The following is a 23,113-nucleotide window of genomic DNA, read 5'->3' on the forward strand; positions in this document are numbered from 1 at the left end:
TAACGAATTCCATTTTTTTTTATCGCAATCGAAGGAATACACACATAAAACTTGAATTTTTCAAATAAACAATGGGAACAGGCTTCAGTTTAAAACCGAAATTAAAATAAATGCAGTCAATGAACACCTAAAACAGGTTTGATCATGAGAATTTCGGATAGGAATTTATTTTTAGTTCGAAACCAAAAGGCTAAAAATAAAAATAAAACGGACGACGTCAGCTGGAACCAAAGTTAAAAACTTAGAATCTTCAGTTCATCATCCAATGTACTGAGCTAACTGGAACAGTCACGTCAAGACGTTGTCAATTAATATATTTAAAAGTAAGGAAGTGGAAATACATCTGCTACGCATGCGCAGATAGATATATACAGGAATTCTATCGGTAAACAACAGGGCCATATCTGTAAAGAATCTTAAGTGGGTGAGTTTAATGCGTAGCAGAGTTAAAATAAAAATTGAACTAAAAAAAAAGAGACTAAAAACTTAGTCCGATTTCATTATAAATTTATTTCGAACCCATAGGACGTTTTCAAATGAGTGACCTGGCTGAGATTTGTCGTCTGCCCAGGGAATGATAAAAGCTAAAAGAAGGCGTGTGGAGAGGGAAGTAGAATTTGAAAATGAGGAAAGAAAGTAAGGAGCAGGAACATAATTCATTACAGTGCCATCGCAATAACAACCGCTCGGCCTATAGTGTCAGATTGATTGATCTAAAAATCAACTGGGTTGCAAGACAGCGAAAATTAACTCTTACATACGTTCTCGTTACTAACGCTATTAAGTTGTGAAATCGCCTGTGTTATATATTGAAATATCATATATATATATATATATATATATATATATATATATATATATATATAAGAAAAATAAATTCCATATTGTTAATTATAAAAGTTCTTTCTTTCAAAACGAGGGGGGCTGTTTTTCTGAAAATATTCGAACAATACAGGGTTTGAATTTGTCCGAATAGCCTTGAAACAATTGTAGCGAACGATTAAATACACTGTTTGTTGCTACCAACCCATTCTTTGATGTCCTGGTTTTGTTAAAACCATATATATATATATATATATATATATATATATATATATATAGTCACCAACATACAGTACTGTTTCGCTGTTTCACAGTTCATCAGTGCGGCTAGACAGGCAACTACCTCAAGCCAGGATTGAAGCCCGACCGTCTGTACGGCAGTCAAGGCTCCTAACCATTACGCTATTGGCGGCTGCTGAACGAGTAGTGAATTTAACGATGTTTTGACATCGTCCGAAATACCTCCACTCGATTTGTTTACACAAAGAGCGTCGCTTATACGTTAATGGTAATTCGTGTATCACTTCTCAATATGCTCAACTCAAGGTGAGGAGCATTATAGTCATCCACATACAGTACTGTTTCGCAGTTTCACACATATATATACAGTGATGATCATATTTATTGGCACGGTAAAATAAAAGTTAAATTTTGTCTAATAAATTCTAAAAAAGGGATTAAATTAAAGAAAATAACAAAGTATATTATGTATTTTTAACTGGCCTTTCCGATGCAGCAATCGGATTTTAGAAAAAATAAATAACAAAGGAACAACAAACATAATTGCAAAAAACCCTTGTTCAAAATTATTGGCACGGCTTTGTTTTTCTTTTAGTATCAGTATAATATCAATCAATTTCCGGTTTACGTGCTTTCTGAACTTTTTTATAGCCATATTATGCTTGTTTAACGCTAATTCAGTGAATAATTTTTTTCAGATAATTTTTAGATAGCGATTTATTTAAACTATTATAAGTGACTAAATTATAATTTTCAATCGCCATGGTTAAAACTAAGGAACACAGCGAAGACGTCAGGAAGCTTGTTGTAGCATGCCATACCAATGGGGAGGGCTATGATAAGATTTCAAAGAAGCTAAACCTTCCCAAATCCACTGTTAGAGCCATAATAAACAAGTTCAAATCGCAAGGCCACGTTATGAGTTTAGAGGGTAGAGGGAGAAAAAGGATTCTTTCCCCAAGAGATGAACGGAAAATTGTTCGACAAGTAAAACAAAACCCAAGGATCTCTGTTGGGGAGATTGTTGATGAACAGAGCACCTCTGGAGTGAATGTATCTCGACATACAGTTGGTAGAGTTTTGAAGAGAGCTGGTTTAAAAGCATGTCGTCCGAGAAAGACTCCCTTATTGAAGCCTATGCACCTGAAAGCAAGGCTAGCCTTTGCAAAACGTCATATTGATAAAGATGTTGCATTCTGGAAACGTGTTCTATGGACTGACGAAACGAAAATAGAGTTATTTGACCATAATAAAGTGTCTTATATTTACAGAAAATCTGGCGAAGCTTTCCTGCCTAAGAACACCATACCCACAGTGAAGCACGGTGGAGGCAGTTTGATGTTTTGGGGATCCTTTGCTGCCTCTGGACCAGGGCGACTTGTTAAGGTCACAGGTAGCATAAAAAAGGAAGATTATGTTAAAATATTGGATGAAAACCTGAAAGACTCTGCTAAAGAGCTCTCACTTGGTCGTCGTTGGTGGTTCATGCAAGATAATGACCCAAAGCATTCGGCTAAACTGACTAAGAAATGGCTTGAGGACAATCATATTAATGTTTTGGAGTGGCCATCACAAAGCCCAGACTTTAATCCAATTGAAAATTTATGGAGAACATTAAAATTGAGGGTAATGCAAAGGAAGCCTAAGAATCTTATTCAATTGGAGGATTATTGTCAGGAAGAGTGGGCTAAAATTACTACTGAAGAGTGCAACAACTTGGTTGTAAACTATGAAAAGCGACTGAGGAAGGTAATCAAGGCCAAAGGCTATACAATTGATTATTAAATAAATCGTGCCAATAATTTTGAACAAGGGTTTTTTGCAATTATGTTTGTTGTTCCTTTGTTATTTATTTTTTCTAAAATCCGATTGCTGCATCGGAAAGGCCAGTTAAAAATACATAATATACTTTGTTATTTTCTTTAATTTAATCCCTTTTTTAGAATTTATTAGACAAAATTTAACTTTTATTTTACCGTGCCAATAAATATGATCATCACTATATATATATATATATATATATATATATATATATATATATATATATATATATATATATATATATATAAAATGGGTTAAGAAATTCCAACGAAAGAAAGATGTATATTTAAATAAGGGAGTAGTCACCAACAATGTGTATTTTTTAACATTAATTTATTATTCCGTGTCTTGGTTTTTCATTGAGAATTATGTTTGGATCATTGTAATAATGTTTTTAAGTCATTGAAATCGTTTACGATCGTTTCAGACGGTCTGTGATGCGTCCTCGTCAGAAATTATTTTCAAATGTGTAAAAATGGCGATTTTCGTAGTTAGTTTGAAGTTTTTCCAAGGGATGGAGGCTTGTAAGTGTTTATTACACATTGGTATGCTGAATTTTTATTGCTTTTTTATTTGGTTTGTCCAGGGAGATTTTGACCTCGCTGTAGTCAGTCGCTATCTCTTTCTGCTAATGTGTTTTTCTTTTCCTTTAGGGTGGGGTAGGGTGTGTGTGTGTGTGTGTGTGTGTGTGTGTGTGCGTGCGTGTGTGTTTATGTGTGTGTGCGCGTGTGTGTGCGTGTGTGTGTTTGCTTTTATTGGTTTGGGAATGTGTATATTGTTTTATAGTATTTTGGGGTTATTTGCTTCCTAAGGAAGGCGGCTGTGGTTCGAGGTCGTTACTAATGTGTATGTGTGGAGAGGGGGGACTGGCTCTTCTGAAGTAAGGGTAGGGGTGCTTTCATTCTATTTTGATATTTATTTTTTGGATTCTTGGATTTTAGTATTGTGATTTTTCGTTTTAGTCTTATATTATGTTTGTTTGGAAAGAGGGGTGTATTTAAAATAGGGGATTTTTTAATATTTCTATTTATTTGTCTCCCCATGTGGGTATGGCCAGACCCAGGATCGGTTCCTAGTGTGGGGAAGATTTTGTTCCCCAGAGGGGGGGAACTGGAGGGGGTGTAGGTATGGGAGGGCGATGATAGAAGGGAAGATAGTCGTTTCAGTCATGAGGGGGTTCTCCTCCCCTGACTGAGGAGGGAGCGAGGTGTTGGAACAGATATTATACTATGGTTCTAGGTGTCTCCTAGTGTTGTTGGTTTCGAGGTTAAGTAGGGTTGGTATTGTTCAGTGTGTTGTATTAGAGATAGGGGTGTTATGTCTGTGTGTGGTTGTATGCGCGCACGTTTGTGTGTTTTAATGTGTCTGTTCTGATTTATGTGTGGGTGTGTATATGTGTATGTGTATGGGTGTGCATGCGAGTGTACCTTGCATTTCATGTTTTTGTGTGATGGTATTAGGTTCTGTTCAGTTCAGGAGTGAATTTGGTGATGGAGTTTTTTTCCTGTGTAAGTAAATTCTCAGGTACATGCTATTATAAAAAACCTAGACACCTCAAAAGCATGTGGACCAGATCTCATCCCGGCTGTGCTATTAAAAAAATGCTCTGCCGAGGTTGCTCCAGTTCTGTCCAAACTTTACAATAAATGCCTTAACGAATCTTGTTTTCCCGACTGCTGGAAAACCGCCTCTGTGGTACCAGTCTTCAAGAATTCTGGTGAAAGAACTGACCCACTAAATTATCGCCCCATTAGCCTCCTCCCGCTTTTCGCCAAAATATTTGAGTCCTTAGTTAATCAAGCCCTAGTCCAGCACTTAACAGCTGCTAAACTCCTGACTGACAAACAATATGGATTCAGGCAAGTCCGTTCAACAGCAGATATCTTAACTGTAGTTTCTGAACGTATATACCGTTCATTGGATAAAACAGGGGAGGGTAGAGCGGTGGCCCTTGATATATCTAAGGCTTTTGACAGGGTATGGCACGATGGTCTTCTAAGGAAAATTAGATCATATGGAATCACTGGAAGAATTCATAATGTAATTAAATCCTTCTTAAGTAATAGAAAAATCAAAGTTGTCCTCGACGGACATACATCCAAACAATATGACATAAATGCGGGAGTACCTCAGGGGTCTATCCTTGGACCTCTATTGTTCCTGATATTCATAAACGACCTCCCTGATAATATTGTTTCGGAGATGGGTATATTTGCCGATGACACCACTCTCTATAACAGATATGAGGGGAAAACAAATGAACACATATCCAAGGAAATGGCAGAAACACTAGAGGACGACCTCCAATCCGTAGTGGAATGGGGACAAAAATGGTTGGTCACATTCAATGCTGCTAAGACTAAGCTTGTTTCCTTCAATAACTACAAGAAACCTTCTCTACCACCAATAGCAATGGCCAAGAACACATTGCCTGAAAGTACTTCTTTTAAACTCCTCGGCCTAACGTTTACAGGGAATATGAACTGGAATAGATACATTGAGAGCATTGCCAAGGCTGCTGCGAGGAAGGTTGGCTCCCTCTACCGTGCTAGAAAACTACTTACGCCTGCCAGTATCCTATACCTCTATAAGGCAACCATTCGCCCATGTATGGAGTACTGTTGTCACATCTGGGCTGGTGCATCTGCTGCTTGTCTCTCGCTCCTGGACAGGGTTCAAAAAAGAGTCGCCAACCTGATAGGTCCTGCACTGTCATCTAGGCTTCAACCTCTGTCCCATCGACGAGATGTTGCATCCCTCTGCCTGTTCTACAAATACTTTAATGGTGAATGCTCTGACGAACTGCAAACACCTGTACCTCCCCGGCGTAACTACCCCCGACAAACCCGACAAGCTACTAAGTCTCATCCCTTTAGAGTAGAGATCCCTAGGTGCAAGAAAGCCTTTTACTCCAATAGTTTCTTCCCCAGAACTGCGGGTCTTTGGAACTTCCTTCCGGGATTCTGCTTTCCCAACTGCAATGATATGCAGAAGTTCAAGTGTAATGTTAACAAACATCTTTCTACTCTTCTCCCTTCATAATGACCCGGCTAATTGATTCCCTAATAGTAGCCCCCTGCTTCAAAGTGGCACTGTGCCTTGTTTGGGGTGAAAATTGAATAAAAAAAAAATTTAAAAAAAAAATAAAAATAATTGTCTGTTTGGAAGATTGGCATTATTTTGAAGCTGTTTCCACTGCATGTGTGTACGTGTTTTGAAACATAGAGGTGTCTGTTATCTGCAATTTTGATGTTGCTCTTATGTAAGGCCACTCTATTGCTGAAATTTTTGGTGGCGCCTATGTAGGATTTGTTGCATGTTGTGCATCTTAGTGCATATACTACATTTCTTGAGGTGCAATTTAGATCCTTTTTTATTTTGAATGTTTGTGCTGGGTTTTTGAATGTGTATGTGTTACCTTCTATTATTATGTCACATGCTCCACATCGCGGTTTGTTGCATTTTGTAACTCCTTTTGTAGTATGTGGGACGAGTTTTGAGGAAGTTAGGATGTGTTTTAAGTTTTTGGGTTGGCGTTTGCTTTTTATTATTTTTGTTGTTTTAAGTATGTTGTTTAGTTTGTCGTTCTGATTGAGGAGGATAAGGTTTTTTGTTATCTGTGTGAATAGTTCTGGGTTGTTTGTGTTGTGTGTAGAGACGTATGCTAGAATTTGTTCTTAGTTGTGTTATTCTGGGGTTCTTAGTTGGTCTATTGGAATTTTCTCAGCCAGTTCAATACCTTTCTGTATGAGTGGTAGTGGGTATCCTCTTTTCCGCAGTCTTATTTGTACAAATAACTCCTAACAAACGGTTCCCCAGTTCGATACAAAACACCTGACGAAGGCCGGAGGGCAAAACGGCCGAAACGTTGTGACAATAACAACCAAGATGAGGAAGTCAGTCCGACAATCTCAATCAAGTTGAACACTGTTTTAAAGTCACTTACCCTGAAAAAAGCCTGATCCTCTTCTTACTTGGATTGTTGGAGATGATCTAATGCCGTGTCTTTATTCTCTAACAATCTGTGACGTAATATTGCAATTGTTTTTAATACAATGCTCAGTCAATATACTTCAACATACAAAATAATCTAATTTTTATAATTTAAACTTTATATTCGACGTTGCAATTGTCAAAAGAATCATAGTTGCATTCCAAAACGCTATGGCTACCCACACCCTGACATAGATCCTGTTATCATCTAAGTTACAATTTTTACGCATTAACTTTTTTTTCGATAAGCCCGGTTTACTCGTTAATTCTAGCGACCTTTAAGAGGAAACAATAGGAATCTCATAAGCTGGAAACAAAACTTAGATTAGCAGAAAATTACGTGTGATATTTGGGAAATGTGATATTATGTGTGATATTTGGGAAATGTGATATTATGTGTGATATTTGGGAAATGTGATATTATGTGTGATATTTGGGAAATGTGATATTATGTGTGATATTTGGGAGATATCCAGCTTCGTAGTTAGGAAGGTTTGGTAGTCAAGTTTACCATGTTATTTCACAAATAGCTTAGTGAAGGATAAATAAGTCTATGCTTTTATTTACATTTAGTAACTTTTGTTGATGAAAATGAATGAGGACAACTGAATTGATACCTCGGTTCAAATGCCTTACTAATCGCGGGGCAAGCTGATAATTTAGAATGTTCTTTGATCTGCAGAAAACTTTGCACTCCTGCCATGGTGCATCCACGAATGGAAAAGTAAGATCCCTCAAATATATTTTTTTACTGTAGCTTTTATGCTAATCTATAAATGTTTTCCACTTGTTGATATTTGCTAACATCACACAAAACACAAATTCTTCGCGGCATCAATATATTATATTCACTATAATTTTTCTTGATGATTGTCTTACGAGACAAATGACATAATCAGAAATACGTGCAAGGTAGGCTCAAGAGATCAATATAACTATTTTGTGGGAAAATGCTCTTTCTATTAACAACAAGAGATTCCATAGATTAATGTGGAAGCAATATTATAAGTCTACAATGATACAAATTAACTCAATTAGAAATGGTTTATAAAACAAGAAAGAAAGAAAAATATTTGAACTACTAGACATATGTTTGTTTACATTTCATCAAGGGGACAAACATTGTTCGGTGAATTATTTTTTTCCGTTTCTGAGACTGTTAATCTTATGATATTTGATATGATATATTTTAGCAAGATAAAAATTGATTCATGTCTTTCACAATATTTTAAATTCTAATGACCAAACAGCCTCGATTAAAGTAAAACGTGATATGCAAAGTTAACAGTGTGCTCCCTTTAACCATGGCCACATTTTATGTTAAGTGTTTCACTTTTAAGAGTTCTTATAATAAAAACTTTTCAACTGACCTCTTCTCCAAGCCGTCCACTTCCAGCAGCCACATCTAAAATCCGCTGAGATGAACGATCCGTTTTCTTGAAACACTCTGCAAGAGCCGCAGATGCTATTATTGGGCCCCGATATCGCGTGGGGTTCAAATCCTGCAGAAAAGAGATAATATATCACGAAGCCAGAAATACTGTGAATTTAAAGTTAATGAAAAAGTGTTTTAAATTATAGAGGTAAGAAAAAAAAAACAATGTGATAAATGGCACACGAAAGGGTTGATATGCCGTAAAATATAACAATTAAATCGTACAGTATATCTACTGCTTGTACATGGATGTAAACCGCGTCAAATTATGGTAAGATGTTCCTTTTCATGTCAATGGTTGATCTTGTATATTTGCAATGACTAAAACATTAGTTTCCCTTTGATATCAGTGCTACTTAAATAAGTATAAGTTCTTTCTCCTATGTAATTACTACTACTTGAATAAGTAAAACATGTGTTACCTCCCCTTTAAAATCACAACTATTTGAATATATGAAGCATAAGTTGTCTTCACTTGCTATATTCATTACTTAACTTAAGTGACAGCTTCAGTAACTGTTGTCAGTCCGGCATGATTCGAGCCAAGAGTGACAGTTGTTTATAATATTCAACCAAGTCAAACGATCTGAGGTATCATATTTGAAAGGTCAAACACAAAAGAACATGCCATTGAGACCTACAGAAACTAAACAATATTCAATGCTTATGTATGAATGCCTCTCTATCTATCTTTCTCTCTTTATTTCTATATCTTTCAATGAAGAAAGACAAGAGAATTGTATTGTTTTTAGACAATCGACGCCTAAATTCTGTGCGCGACAAATGCTCATAACAGTTTGCGCAGTCCGCGACAGACCTGAATCTACCATAACTGGATTTAAATATGCTCCGCCAGTTTTAAGTGTTAATAATAAATCATGTTATTTTTATAAAACAGATGCTTTGTTCGCTTATTTTATGCAGCGTTCAATTTTAGCAATAAATCCTCCCAATTAACGACAGTAAAATGCCGCCCATTAGCCTACCATAAAGATCTGAGCAAATGTAGCCGACGTCAAGTCAACCACCTTAGTGGATCTATCGTCTATGTGCGTGTCATTTTATCGTTTATCCTCCAGGAAAGCTGGTTGCCGTTCCTAGAGCGTTTCTCAACCAGTAAACGACCGATCATAATGTCAGTATTAGCTGTCTTATCTATTATTTGAATCTATTGCTATCTCTCTACCTCCGATTCTTACTATTATAAGTAGATTATATGTCGCCAAATCCTGGTGCATTTACTACTTGAAAAAGTAAACCATGAATTCGTTTATTATGCGATCGCTACTACTTGAAACATTAAACTCAGCCGTCTCCACTTGAATAAATCAGACATGATGTGTGTTTGCCTGTGAAGAATAAATATCTGTCTCTGTCTGCAATCCTAGTACATAAGTCCTCTCCCACTGCGATTATTGCTACTTTAATGAGAAAAGCATGAGTTATCTTCCCTTGTTATAACTACTGTTTTGATAAGTATTGCATGAGTTGTATCCATCTGCAACTACTGCGACTTGAATTGGCACAGCATGAGGTGTCTCTGTAATCGCTACTACTTAAATGATTAAAAAGCTGTCCGGCAATGCGACCATTGCGGGTTGAAAGAAAAACTAAGTGTTTCCGCTCTATGCGATCATTTCTACATGAATTGTTTAGACTCTAGGATTAACTTTGCTTATAAAGGTAGCCTAAAATAAATATTCTATCAGATAGCGTGTTTAACGACTGTAAGCATGAATTGTTTTCTGTTCTGATTATTGCTACTTGAATAATTGAACGATGAATCGTTTTCTGTTGGGTTCATTATTGATTGAATAAATAGATAAGTAGTCTTTCTCTCTCCACGATCATTACTAAAATTAAAGAAACCATGGGTTGTCCCCTCACTTGCGTTCACTACTATGTAAAACCCCAATGTCTCGCACTGCAATCAATAATACTTAAATAAAATATAAGCTGTCTTTCCGTGCAATTAGTACAACTTCGATACTTAAAACAAGAGAGGTCTTGCACTGATATCACTGCTACTTGAATAAAAAAGGATAAGTTTACAAAAATATTAATCTAGTTGGCCTTTTAAACAATTTCTATATAATTGATAGTTGATATAACTTATTTTTAGCAATTATTTAAATTGTTGTTTTACAGTAATGCTATAACCTGTATTGAAAGCAATTTACTTTTATTGTTTCTATGTTAGATAAGTGATCAAAACGAAGAAAATATTTCATAACGAGTAAATACCAACATATTTTTACGTATGCCTTTTCTACGTAAATATTATATTTTATTTTTATAGTGAATACATTTTATTTAATTCTCTTCTTGTGAAAGGTGCTATCAGTTATGGAAATCGGTGATTAAAAATGCTTCCTATTGTAAAAAAAAGGAGTTTGGTTTGTAGCATTGACTGTAACCATCCATGTAGAGAATAGATGATGGTATTATCAGGAAATATACGGAGAGCTTATTTATGGAAATCAGGATAATAAAGATACAAGTTTTGATTCGTGGTACACACCGTGATTAATAAGATGTTTTGATAAAGGCCATCGAGGGGGACCTAGATATTTTAAGGAAGGAACTGATTAGCTCGAATATTAACCTAGTAATACTGTACAAATTATTTCTAATTAGAAATGTTTCATGCCAGACATTGTCAAAAGCCTTGAATGTTATAAGTGTGACATTCACTTCTCTTATCCAGTGTACAGTGTGTTCGTAGAGATGATCATTAGGTTATCTACATCTTCCAATCTTAGTCCTATTCTGAGGAGTGTAGCTTCAAAGCAGATACTAATTCTCTTTGATACTAACTATTACTTCTAACTACCCATACGGGGGCATAGGAATGTCTGGCTTTGAAACTAGGGATAACCCTCTTGATGTGGATGGACCCATAGATCTGGTCCGATCATATCATCCATCTAGGATTGAAAAAACTCCGATATGTAAACCTGTGCCACTGACCTCATACGTTTTAACACCAAACAAAAGAAGGAGGCCTTCTCAGTTCTAGACAACAACCTCACTAGAGTTGGTGACTCGATTCAATCACCGGTTTGCAAACCTAAACTGCTTAAGGCGTAGATAGCCTCGGCCTATCGCCCGGCTTTCATGCTTTTTATTTGCCTATTAGTCAGGAACAGAGGTGCGGTCATAGGGACGCATTAGAGACGCCTCGTGCTTAGCCTTGTTTCCTGACTAAGGCAAGGAATACCGTCCGCCACATCCGCCTCATTCTCTTCTCCTATACCTGGGCTTCATGGAGGTGCTTGTTTACCATGTATGCTAATATGATTTGACTGGACCACTCCTGTGTGACAGATGCGAGGGTACCGGTTTTTACAGCTGCTGCCTGCTGTTTCCGACTGACAGTACAGGGGTCCTATTTCTTTTGTAGCGATTAAAGGGGTTGCTCTATCATCAGTTGTATAATATCGGGATATTTGTAGTGCAATGTCGCGCTAGGAAAGGGACCTTGCACTCATCTCTGGTGAGCATTCCCGAGGCCACACTCCTGTGGATGAGGAGTTGGCTGATAATCTTCTTGTATTGCATGATAGTGGCTATGCATCCGTTTTGCCAAGCACCTCACTCTAAATCTGAAACTACGAAATAAAATAAAATGAAACCTCAATCCAAAATAACGTTCAAACCTAACACACACTCGATCAACAATTCGCCTCCGCACTTGAGGCTCGCATTTACAAATATCGGATGACTTAGATGATTTAGAATCATTTCGCCTGCAAATTCCCTGGATATTTTAGCACTAAATGAAACTAATCTGCACTCCTCCATCCCGTCTAAAATCTTTAACATGTCTGGTTATCTTCCACTTTGTTGGAAAGACTCTGACAGACACATGCACATGGAATTTTGCTGCTTGTCGGATTTGTCGAAGGCGTTTACGTCAAATGGGTACAAGAGCTTGTAGTTCGTCGAAGCATCTACCATTAAAATATTTCCATGATTAGGTAGAGTGATGCAACAGTTCGTCGATGGAACAGTGTATATTGCGGAACATGTTAGGTTGGCGACTCTATTTTGAATCCTTTCTAAGAGGGAGATACACCAGCCTAAATGTGGCAACAATACCCCATCCATGGACGAATGAGGGCCTTATAGAGGTATAGGATACTCTTAAGCATAAATAACTCTAGCACGGTAGAGAAAGCCCAGCTTTTTCTTCACATAGGGTTTGGCCTTTGGGCCGGGATCGGGGTGTGGTGTCTGTTCCGGCGGATGCTGCAGGCGGGGACCATTGCCCTTGTGGCAATGAGATTCTAGTCAATGTAGGAGCAACCCTATATACAAAGAGACTCTCACTATGCAGCTCCCATTTCCGACATCTTGGGAGCTGGTCCATTCCCCCTCCTCCTCTCAGCATTAAAAAACGGCGTCATGTCTAATTTGCTCTCGTGAGTAAGCAAATAAAACCAGCCCACCTTTCTTTCAACTACATTGGCAATGCTGTTAATATATCTGTTCTAGCCGAGGAGTTTGAATAGCCATGACTATTAGTAGTTGAGCAGGTTTATTGTAATTATTAAAGGGACGAAGCTTAGTCTTAGCAACATTGAATGTGACCATCCATTTTTTCCCATTCCACTACAGACTGGAGGTCTTCTTCTAGGATTTCCACCATTGCATTAAATATGTGTTTATTCGTTTTCCCTTACTGTTTGTTATAGAGCGTGGTGTCGTCAGTAAATATACTCATCACTCTTTTATCAGAGAGGTAATTTTGAACAATTAGGGTCCAAAGATCGACCTCTGATGTACACCAGCATTTATATTATATTGTTTTGACGTACGACCATCGAAGATAACCTGGATTTTTCTCTTATTTAAAAATGATTTAATTATGTTAAGTATTCGTCCAGTAAAAACTATTTTAAAAGATTGAGTAATGTAGAATAATTTTGATTAAATCCAGAATATCTGAGGAGTTTACAGTAAGGAAGCATTCTACATTATCGAAGGACGAAAGTGGTTGCAATTTGATTGTTTTCTTAGATTGCCTGGTTCTGTCGTTTTCTCATTGTTCTAATTGTGTAGCGTGACCGCCTCTGGGAGCGGTAGAGCTCTCGATTGGGGGTGATTAAGATCCCCGAAACACTGAGTAAGGCCGAGCAACTATGCTGGTATTAACTGTTAAGCATTATTGGGTGCCTTGGCAGCGGCGGGTAACCTGGCTGAAAGGAAGAGTTAAATTATGAATTTATTGTGTTTTGTAAAATAGGCATATAGTTTTTATTGTTGGGGAAAAGTGACAAATTCGATGGCATTTTGACATCACGAGATCGTTAGAACTTAAACCTGCGAAAATTCACTGATTCACCAGCACACACGCCTTAGATCGAGAGTTCCTCGGAATGACGTGCTGATTGGTGATTCGTCTAGTAAGCGACCCTACCTATCCTATCACCTTCCAATATAAGCGAATGCTCACGCCAGAAATCAGTGAGTTGAACTGGATCTCGAGAGAATTTAACACTAATCAGAGAGAAGCCGTCGCACCTTCCCCTTTCTCGACCGTCGCCACCACAAAACACGAAGAGTAAGATTTAATAGTGTGTTTTGTAAGAAATTAACATTGGACATTATATATAAGTTTAAATTTTGTAAATTTGAGTTGAATGAACTTCTAGAATAGAGATATCTGAGTTTGTCTTGCTTTTGTGTGCATGAAATCTCTTCACTCCAGCGTGATACGGAATATCAACCGAAGGTGACATCGACGCTGATACGGACCAATCAGATACCGCTGTGCCGAGAGAACTGCGAAAGACGATCACGATCCGTGTGTGAGGGTTCATACCTGTTACCAGCGACCCTGAAAGGTCACAGTTGGTGACCTGGAATAAGGAACCCGTTCACAATTGTCAGTAATATTGACTTTAGACTGAATAAAAAATAAGGTTTGGTTTATTGTATGTGAGAAGATAAAATTCACACAAGTAGTCTTTCCGGTGTTGTGGCTTACTTTCTATAGCCAGTATTATATTATTATATCACTATTGATAAAAAGCTAAGAGGTAGAGTTGCAATATCAATCAAAAACAGTAACCAGACAAGCTATCAAACTTTATTCTTTAATCTGTTAGAGCAAGAGCATTCCAGTCTAGGCAAGTTACAAAAAAATGTTTTTAAGTTACCCAAATAAAAAGAAATAGATAATAGGACGAGGTTTGTTGTTCTAGTCAGGTACCAAGGTCAGACACTTTGTGTTTGAATTGTTCCTGTTGTTACCTCTGTACTTAGATAATAGACAAAGAATAAGTGCATGCAATCCTAGGTTTGCAATAGATCTAGTTTCTAAGCCAATATTGAAATATTTAAACCTCCAAATGCTGGCAGACCAATAAGGTATAATAAAAACATAATTCGTTTAAAATTACACACAGGAAAGGGAACCTGACGACTAAAGAGACTGACGGCATGCCTGAATGAGTGACAATCAAACAGACACATTTTGTTGCTTAGGATCAATAAAAGATTATTTTGGCAAAATTCTAATGTTAAAACGTAATTTTAAATACAACATTTAAAAAATATTTTTCTGAAAATTGTTTTCAAAACCTTTTTGTAAATGTTGGTTATAATATATTTGTTTCGGTTGTTTATAAATGTTGTTTACATAACGAAATTTTGTAAAGAAAGAATATATTTTTCATCTTTTATAAACCTCAAATATTTACAAAACAAAGTGATTTTAAAATATAACTCGGTAATTATTTAGGTAATTAAGAAAACTTTATGCAACTAAATCCCCATCTACATATATAAAAGCGAAAATGTGTGTATGTATGTTTGCATGTATGTATGTATGTATGTATGTGTGTTTGTATGTCTCGAAAAAACTTTCGACACGGGTCACGGATTTTCACGAGATCGGTATCATTTTAAAGATCCAATCTTCGCCCGACAAATATCGGAAAATTGGTCAAAAACATTAATTTCTTCACCCTAAAATCATCAGTTTTCTACAGGGAGAGGTAAGCAAAAACCGTCCTCTCATGACAAGTTCGCTTCTACGCATGCGTCATACGACGTCGGAACATGATTTACTTTAAATATTAAAAAGCAGACACAATTTCGTCGACGTCGTCTAAGCTCAGTTGCTTAGAGCGCAGCCTTATTATCTAAAGGTTTTGGGTTGGAATCGTGGTGTGAGATGTCTTTTTTTTCCGAGTTTTTACATTTCAATATTGAAACCGGGGAATTTAAGCCATTTCACGTGTTTTTTTTGGGGGGGTATTTTAAAGATTTTTTAACGAAGTTTTAACGTTCGGGTTTCTGTGTCGCGTTTTCTTTTTTGTTTTTCCCATTTTTACATTTAACATCGTTCGTTTGCCTTACGTTAGTTCTTTTTTGCATTTTTTTCGATATATTTACTTCCCTTATTCTTATGTTTTGATTAACACCCCACCCCCGCTCGAGCACACACACCTCGAAACACCCGGGCAACGCCGGGTACCCCCAGGGTTTTTTAAGCCATTTTCACGTGTTTTTTTGTTTTTATTTTTCAGATTTTTTAAAGAAGTTTTTACGTTCATTTTCTGTTTTCTTTTTCGCGTTTTCTTTTTTTTTTGTTTGTCCGATTTTTACACTTAACATCGTTCGTTTGCCGTACGTTAGTTTTTTTGTGTTTTTTTTTTCGATTTTTTAAGCTTTAAAATATTTACTTCGCTTATTCTTATGTTTTGATTAACACCCCGAGCACACACACACACACACACACACACACCTCTAAACACCCGGGCAACGCCGGGTACCCCCCACTAGTTTATAATAAAAACAATTGACGATGGTAAAGTTACAAATACGTATGTTTGACGTATTGTCTTCTTAACTGGAAGTAAACATTGGAGCTGTTTTAAAGCAAACGCGTCCTTTTAGGAATTGTTCATTCTGGCGTGGCCCGAATCAATTTGATAATATAAAAACACCTTCTGATAAACTCGGGGTTACCTAAAACACGTAGGAAAGAGCAACTGACAGTCCAAACCACTTACGGCTTCATATTTTCCATTTTTGCTCCATTCAGAATAGGCTTGCACCATTTCTTCTTTACTGATTCCTTTTTTGTGTGCCTTGAAATTACTGGCATAAGCAGTTTGATCTTCAATTGATTTGTCCTTTGTGTAATCAAGTGCCGCTGAGTTTTCATCCATAATTGTATCTACAAGTAAACATTACAAGTAGATATTAGCATTTTGATAAAGAAAAACTAATTTAAAAAACTAAAAATGAAGAAACTTTTCCAAATCAGTTGTAGAGTATTTGTCTTCATTCCCTTTCATTTATTACATTATTTATCAATACTTACCATATTTTCCGTGCATTTTGTGTTTATTACTATTCTATTAACATCAAAATGGCTCAATTATTTAAATTGATAACTTAATTAAATTAATTATATAGAGAGTAAGGGTTCGAACATAGCTATTTGTGTGCCTAATTTACATAACAATTTATAAGTAATTCATGTTTGATGTAATTCATTTCTAATTTGGTTTTCCTTTTTCTTTTACATGTATATAACACTTTTGCAAATATTACAAGTATTTAGAAGTTTAATAAAAATTATTAATTACCAACAAATGTAAAGCTAAAAAAATTCGTTTCATTTTATCCTGGATTTATCGGTGAATGCTCCGAAGAACTGCAAGCACTTGTACTCCCTCGACGTAAATACCCCCGACAAACCCGAAAAGCAGCAAAATCCAACTCCTTCACAGTTGAGATCACTAGATGTAAGAGAGCCTTCTACTCCAACTGTTTCTTCTCCACAACAACTAGACTTTGGAATTTCCTTCCGGGTTCCTGCTTCCCCAACTGATATGCAGAAGTTCAAGTGTAACATGAACCGACATCTTGCTCTCCAACTCCCCACATAGTACCTCTGTAGCTTATGCCCCTGATAGTAGCCCCCTACATCAAAGTGGCAATGTGCCTTGTTTGGGGTTAAATGTAATGTAAAAAAATTAAATGGAAAAATTTTACAATATAATGAGGATTTCTAATCTTTTCTTGACTTGAAGTAGGCAAAGAAATTATAAAGCGATTATATAAAAATGTACGTAGATATTTTAAAATATTGAGAGGACGAGATATGATATGTAATCTATCCCAGGTTTCCCTGGCATGTTAAAATTTATTATTTTGCTGTGAACATTGGTTGGTGCAAAAGAGTTCAAGGGTTGAGGTTGATGCATGTCAAACGCTATAGCTAGGGTTCACGGTGGCATTTGAAATAGGTCATTCGGTTCGTGTGAAATAAACGTTTAAAAAAAGAAACAGAGAGTGCAGGAAAGATGAGAGGAAAATATCTTTTTTCTTCCCATGCAAGTTCAGTCTGGTTTCCGATTTTGCGCGGAACAGACGAGTCGAGATTTAGCGCAAAAATGCGTCGAAAAGAGAAACGAAAAAAGCTTGAGTCAACAATACGATAGTTTCCCCAGTTCTTTCCTCGACGAAATAAAGCAATCCGTGCCAGAAAATCGGCGTCATATTTTCAGGTTAGATGTTCCTTACAGCTCATCGACCAGTGATCCGAAGAATCGATCACAGAAGACCAAGACAGAATAAAGGAATGGTGAACTTTATCGCGTATATATGCACACACACACACACACACACACACACACACACACACACACACACACACAGACACACACACACGAGATGTATCCAAATTACATACATAGATGCAGACAAAGAGATACACGAAATAAGATATACGTGCAACAGACAAAATCTCCTCCAGCACGTTACAGATACATATATGAAAATATATATTCATACACATATATGCACATATATAAAAAAAATATACACACATATATATATATACACCACATACATATATGTATATATGCATATACATCTATATATATTAACACATATATATATATATACATATACCTATATATACATATGTATGCGTGTATATAAATATATATATAAATATACACAGCACTGTTTCACTTAAAGATGGCGTAATAAAGGGAAAACGGTAATTTCTTTCTCAGCTATCTGATTTTGTAATCATGCTCGAATACATTTATTTTATTTTAAATTCGATAAGTGCTTTTTCTTAAGGGCAAACTTAATTCATTGATTGGTATAATAATTAAATAAAATTAATTCATTGATTGGTATAATAATTAAATCAATTATTTTGCGCTACGAAACGGGTGCTGTCAAATATTGAGCATGTCAAACATACTGAAAAGAAGATGGTCAATGTCTTTAAATTTGATATATAGACTTTTGTCATTTATATATATATATATATATATATATATATATATATATATGTGTGTGTGTGTGTGTGTGTGTGTGTGTGTTTTATTCACTTTTTTACCCCAAACAAGTCTCAGTACCACTTTGATGTAGGAGGCTACTATCGAAGACAAGTTGCAGGGATACTATGGAGGGAGATGAGCAGAAAGATGTCTGTTTACACTATACTTGAACTTCTGCATGTCAGTACAGTTGGGAAAGCATAATTCCGGAAGTTCCAAATGTAGTAGTTCTGGGAAAGAAACTATTGGAGAAGCAGGCTTTCTTAAATCTCGGGATATCTGCTGTGTAGGGGTGGGATTTTGCTGCCTTTTGAGTTTACGTCGCAGGGGGTACAAGTGCTTGTAGTTTGTCAGAACATCCACCATTAATATATATAAAATGGATTTAGAAATTCCAACGAAAGAAAGATGTCTATTAAAATAAGGGAGTAGTCACCAACAATGTGTATTTTTTAACATTATTTTATTATGCCGTGTCTTGGTTTTTCATTGAGAATTATGTTTGGATCATTGTAATAATGTTTTTAAGTCATTGAAATCGTTTTTACGCGCGTTTGAGACGTTCTGTGAAGCGTCCTTGTCAGAAATTATTTTCAAATGTGTTGGAGATGTAAAAATGGCGATTTTCCTAGTTCATTTGAAGTGTTTCCAAGGGGTGGAGGCTTGTAAGTGTTTATTATTCATTGGCATGTTCAATTTTTATTACTCTTTTATTGGGCTTGTCGAGGCCGCTGACCTGGCTGTAGTCACTCTCTCTTTCTTCTAGTGTTTTTTCTTTTCCTTTAGGGTGGGGTAGGGTGTGTGTGTGTATGTGTGTGCGCGCGTGTGTGTGTGCGTGTGTGTGTTTGCTTTTATTGGTTTGAGAATGTGTATACTGTTTTATAGTATTATTAGGTTATTTGTTTCCTTAGGAAGGTGACTGTGATTCGAGGTCGTTACTAATGTGCATGTGTGAGGAGGGGGGCAGCTCTTCTGAAATAAGGGTAGTGGTGCTTTCATTCTATTTTGATATTTATTTTTTTGGATTCTTAGATTTTAGTATTGTGATTTTTCGTTTTAGTCTTTTCGGGTATTCCTTATATTATGTTTGTTTAGAAAGAGGGGTGTATTTAATATATGTATTGGGGATTTTTTAATGTTTCTATTTATTTGTCTCCCAATGTGGGTATTGCCAGACCCAGGATCGGTTCCTAGTGTGGGGAAGATATTGTTCCCCAGAGGGGGGCAATTGGAGGGGGTATAGGTGTGGGAGGGGGATGATAGAAGGGATGATAGTTGTTTCAGTCATGAGGGGGTTCTCCTCCACTGACTGAGGAGGGAGCGAGGTGTTGGAACATATATTATACTATGGTTTTAGGTGTTTCCTAGTGTTGTTGGTTTCGAGGTTAAGTAGGGTTGGTATTGTTCAGTGTGTTGTATTAGAGATAGGGGTGTTATGTCTGTGTGTGGTTGTATGCGCACACGTGTGTGTGTTTTAATGTGTCGGTTCTGATTTATGCCTGGGTGTGTATATGTGTAAGTGTATGGATGTGCATGCGAGTGTACCTTGCATTTCATGTTTTTGTGTGATGATATTATTAGGCTCTGTTCAGTCCAGGAGTGAATCTGGTGATGAAGTTTTTTCCTGTGTAAGTAAATAAAAATAATTGTCTGTTTGGAAGATTGGCATTATTTTGAAGCTGTTTCCACTGCATGTGTGTACGTGTTTTGAAGCATAGAGGTTTCTGTTATCTGCAATTTTGATGTTGCTCTTATGTAAGGCCACTCTATTGCTGAAAGTTTTGGTGGCGCCTATGTAGGATTTGTTGCATCCTAAACAAGGAATACCCGAAAAGACTAAAACGAAAAATCACAATACTAAAATCCAAGAATCCAAAAAATAAATATCAAAATAGAATGAAAGCACCCCTACCCTTATTTCAGAAGAGCTGCCCCCCTCCTCACACATACACATTAGTAACGACCTCGGATCACAGTCACCTTCCTAAGGAAACAAATAACCTTATAATACTATAAAACAGTATACACATTCTCAACACACACACGCACACGCACGCACACACACACATACACACACATACACCCTACCCCACAAGAAAAAATACTAGAAGAAAGAGAGAGTGACTACAGCCAGGTCAGCGGCCTCGACAAGCCCAATAAAAGAATAATAAAAATTGAACATGCCAATGAATAATAAACACTTACAAGCCTCCACTCCTTGGAAACACTTCAAATGAACTAGGAAAATCGCCATTTTTACATCTCCAACACATTTGAATATAATTTCTGACAAGGACGCTTCACAGAACGTCTCAAACGCGCGTAAAAACTATTTCAATGACTTAAAAACATTATTACAATGATCCAAACATAATTCTCAATGAAAAACCAAGACACGGAATAATAAAATAATGTTTAAAAATACATATTGTTGGTGACTACTCCCTTATTTAAATATATATATATATATATATATATATATATATATATATATATAATAAAAACGATTAAAAATAAAAGTAAAATAAATCTTTATTATATTATGAAATTGAAAGAAAATGAGAAAAATGGAAGAAAACCCCTTTAGAACCTCGGCATTTCGAAGCTAAATCCTTCTCCTCAGAAGAGAAAAAAGCAGACATCATACAAATATATGTATACACAAACAATAAGCGGCTTAGAAACATTTAGATTATAAAAAGTATACATCAGTATTGAATGAAATAATGAGGACAACTAAATAAAAAAGTACCGTTTCAGTGAAGGCGGACTGTATATTAATAAGGGTTTTCACCATAGTTAAGTATCTTTATTTTAATATAATTGTTTCAAGTGGACTTTGTATGCATTGCTGCTACGAGGTAGTATTGACATTTAGGAGTATTGGTGCGTGGTGAAGTTTATTGAATGCTAAGTGTGTTAAATATTGATTGTGGGGTGTATCTTTGTAGTTAAAGGTTAGGAGTTTTAAAACCATTTAAATCAAACGTAAATTATTGTATGTAAGTATAAACCCATTATGATAAGCGTAATTTCTTACCTGGGTAAGGGTTATGAAAAAAAGGGTTATCTTTCTCGGTGGAAGAGACTTCGCAGCGGTATCAAATTTAGTGGGTCAATATAAATTTGTTATCGCTGTGATATGGCTGGAGTATATATGTTCGGGTGGGATACTTTTACAGCATTGCCAGTCTAATGATGCTTATGGGTCTTGAAAGGAGATCGTATGAGATCGATTAAGTTTAAAATTGGATGCATACATGTTTATTTAAAGGTTATTGGTACATATATAAATATTATGTATTTAACTAGTAGAGTCCATATTTTTTTTAGTTTTTAAAGGGGACCTATTAATGTTTGTTATTAATGATAGTTGCGCGTTATGAAGAAGTGTAGGTTATATTTGGATGTGTGATGGAGATTTAATGTAATACGCGTAATTGTAGAGGTTGCTATAAAGAATTATATATTATATGGGAAGATCTTGGGGTGGGGTATGTCTTATGTTATTTTAAAGAATTTGGGGATCTTCAGGTTTATGTATGGGTCGGTGTATCAGAACGTGGCCATTAAAAATGATGATCAGAACTTTAATAATTCAACTTACTATTTTTCGAAGCTTATAACTACTTGAAAAATGTAATTCAAACCCTATTTTTTTTTCAATTAAAGGAGCAAAGACCAAATTAAAAAAAAAAACAGGTTTAATTGCAAATTATGCAATATTTGTTTTTTAAAGCGCTTTTCTTTACAAAAATATAAAGAAAATCAACGTATTTTGACTTGCTTATAGATATATGTATATATATATATATATATATATATATATATATATATAAATGCAAAAAAATCACTTGCTTAAAAAATATATAAAAATGTACGTAGATATTTTAAAATATTGAGAGGACGAGATATGATATGTAATCTATCCCAGGTTTCCCTGGCATGTTAAAATTTATTATTTTGCTGTGAACATTGGTTGGTGCAAAAGAGTTCAAGGGTTGAGGTTGATGCATGTCAAACGCTATAGCTAGGGTTCACGGTGGCATTTGAAATAGGTCATTCGGTTCGTGTGAAATAAACGTTTAAAAAAAGAAACAGAGAGTGCAGGAAAGATGAGAGGAAAATATCTTTTTTCTTCCCATGCAAGTTCAGTCTGGTTTCCGATTTTGCGCGGAACAGACGAGTCGAGATTTAGCGCAAAAATGCGTCGAAAAGAGAAACGAAAAAAGCTTGAGTCAACAATACGATAGTTTCCCCAGTTCTTTCCTCGACGAAATAAAGCAATCCGTGCCAGAAAATCGGCGTCATATTTTCAGGTTAGATGTTCCTTACAGCTCATCGACCAGTGATCCGAAGAATCGATCACAGAAGACCAAGACAGAATAAAGGAATGGTGAACTTTATCGCGTATATATGCACACACACACACACACACACACACACACACACACACAGACACACACACACACACACACACACA

The 23,113-nt window shown here is 36.2% G+C and overlaps 1 long non-coding RNA gene across 1 annotated transcript; it reads right to left on the bottom strand.

The window, feature by feature from the left end:
* Positions 1-8,246: 8,246 nt before the first annotated feature.
* Positions 8,247-16,525, bottom strand: LOC145275066 (uncharacterized; the record flags this gene model as incomplete). Its single annotated transcript, XR_013867041.1, has 2 exons — positions 16,336-16,525; positions 8,247-8,378 (listed from the first exon to the last, which is right to left on the bottom strand). It is a non-coding gene; the product is annotated as an uncharacterized LOC145275066 (long non-coding RNA).
* Between the last annotated feature and the right edge of the window lie 6,588 nt (positions 16,526-23,113).

The sequence above is a fragment of the Euprymna scolopes genome, unplaced genomic scaffold (genome assembly GCF_053919585.1).
Source record: "Euprymna scolopes isolate OS-2025 unplaced genomic scaffold, ASM5391958v1 sca568, whole genome shotgun sequence".
NCBI classification, from domain to species: Eukaryota; Metazoa; Mollusca; class Cephalopoda; order Sepiida; family Sepiolidae; genus Euprymna; species Euprymna scolopes.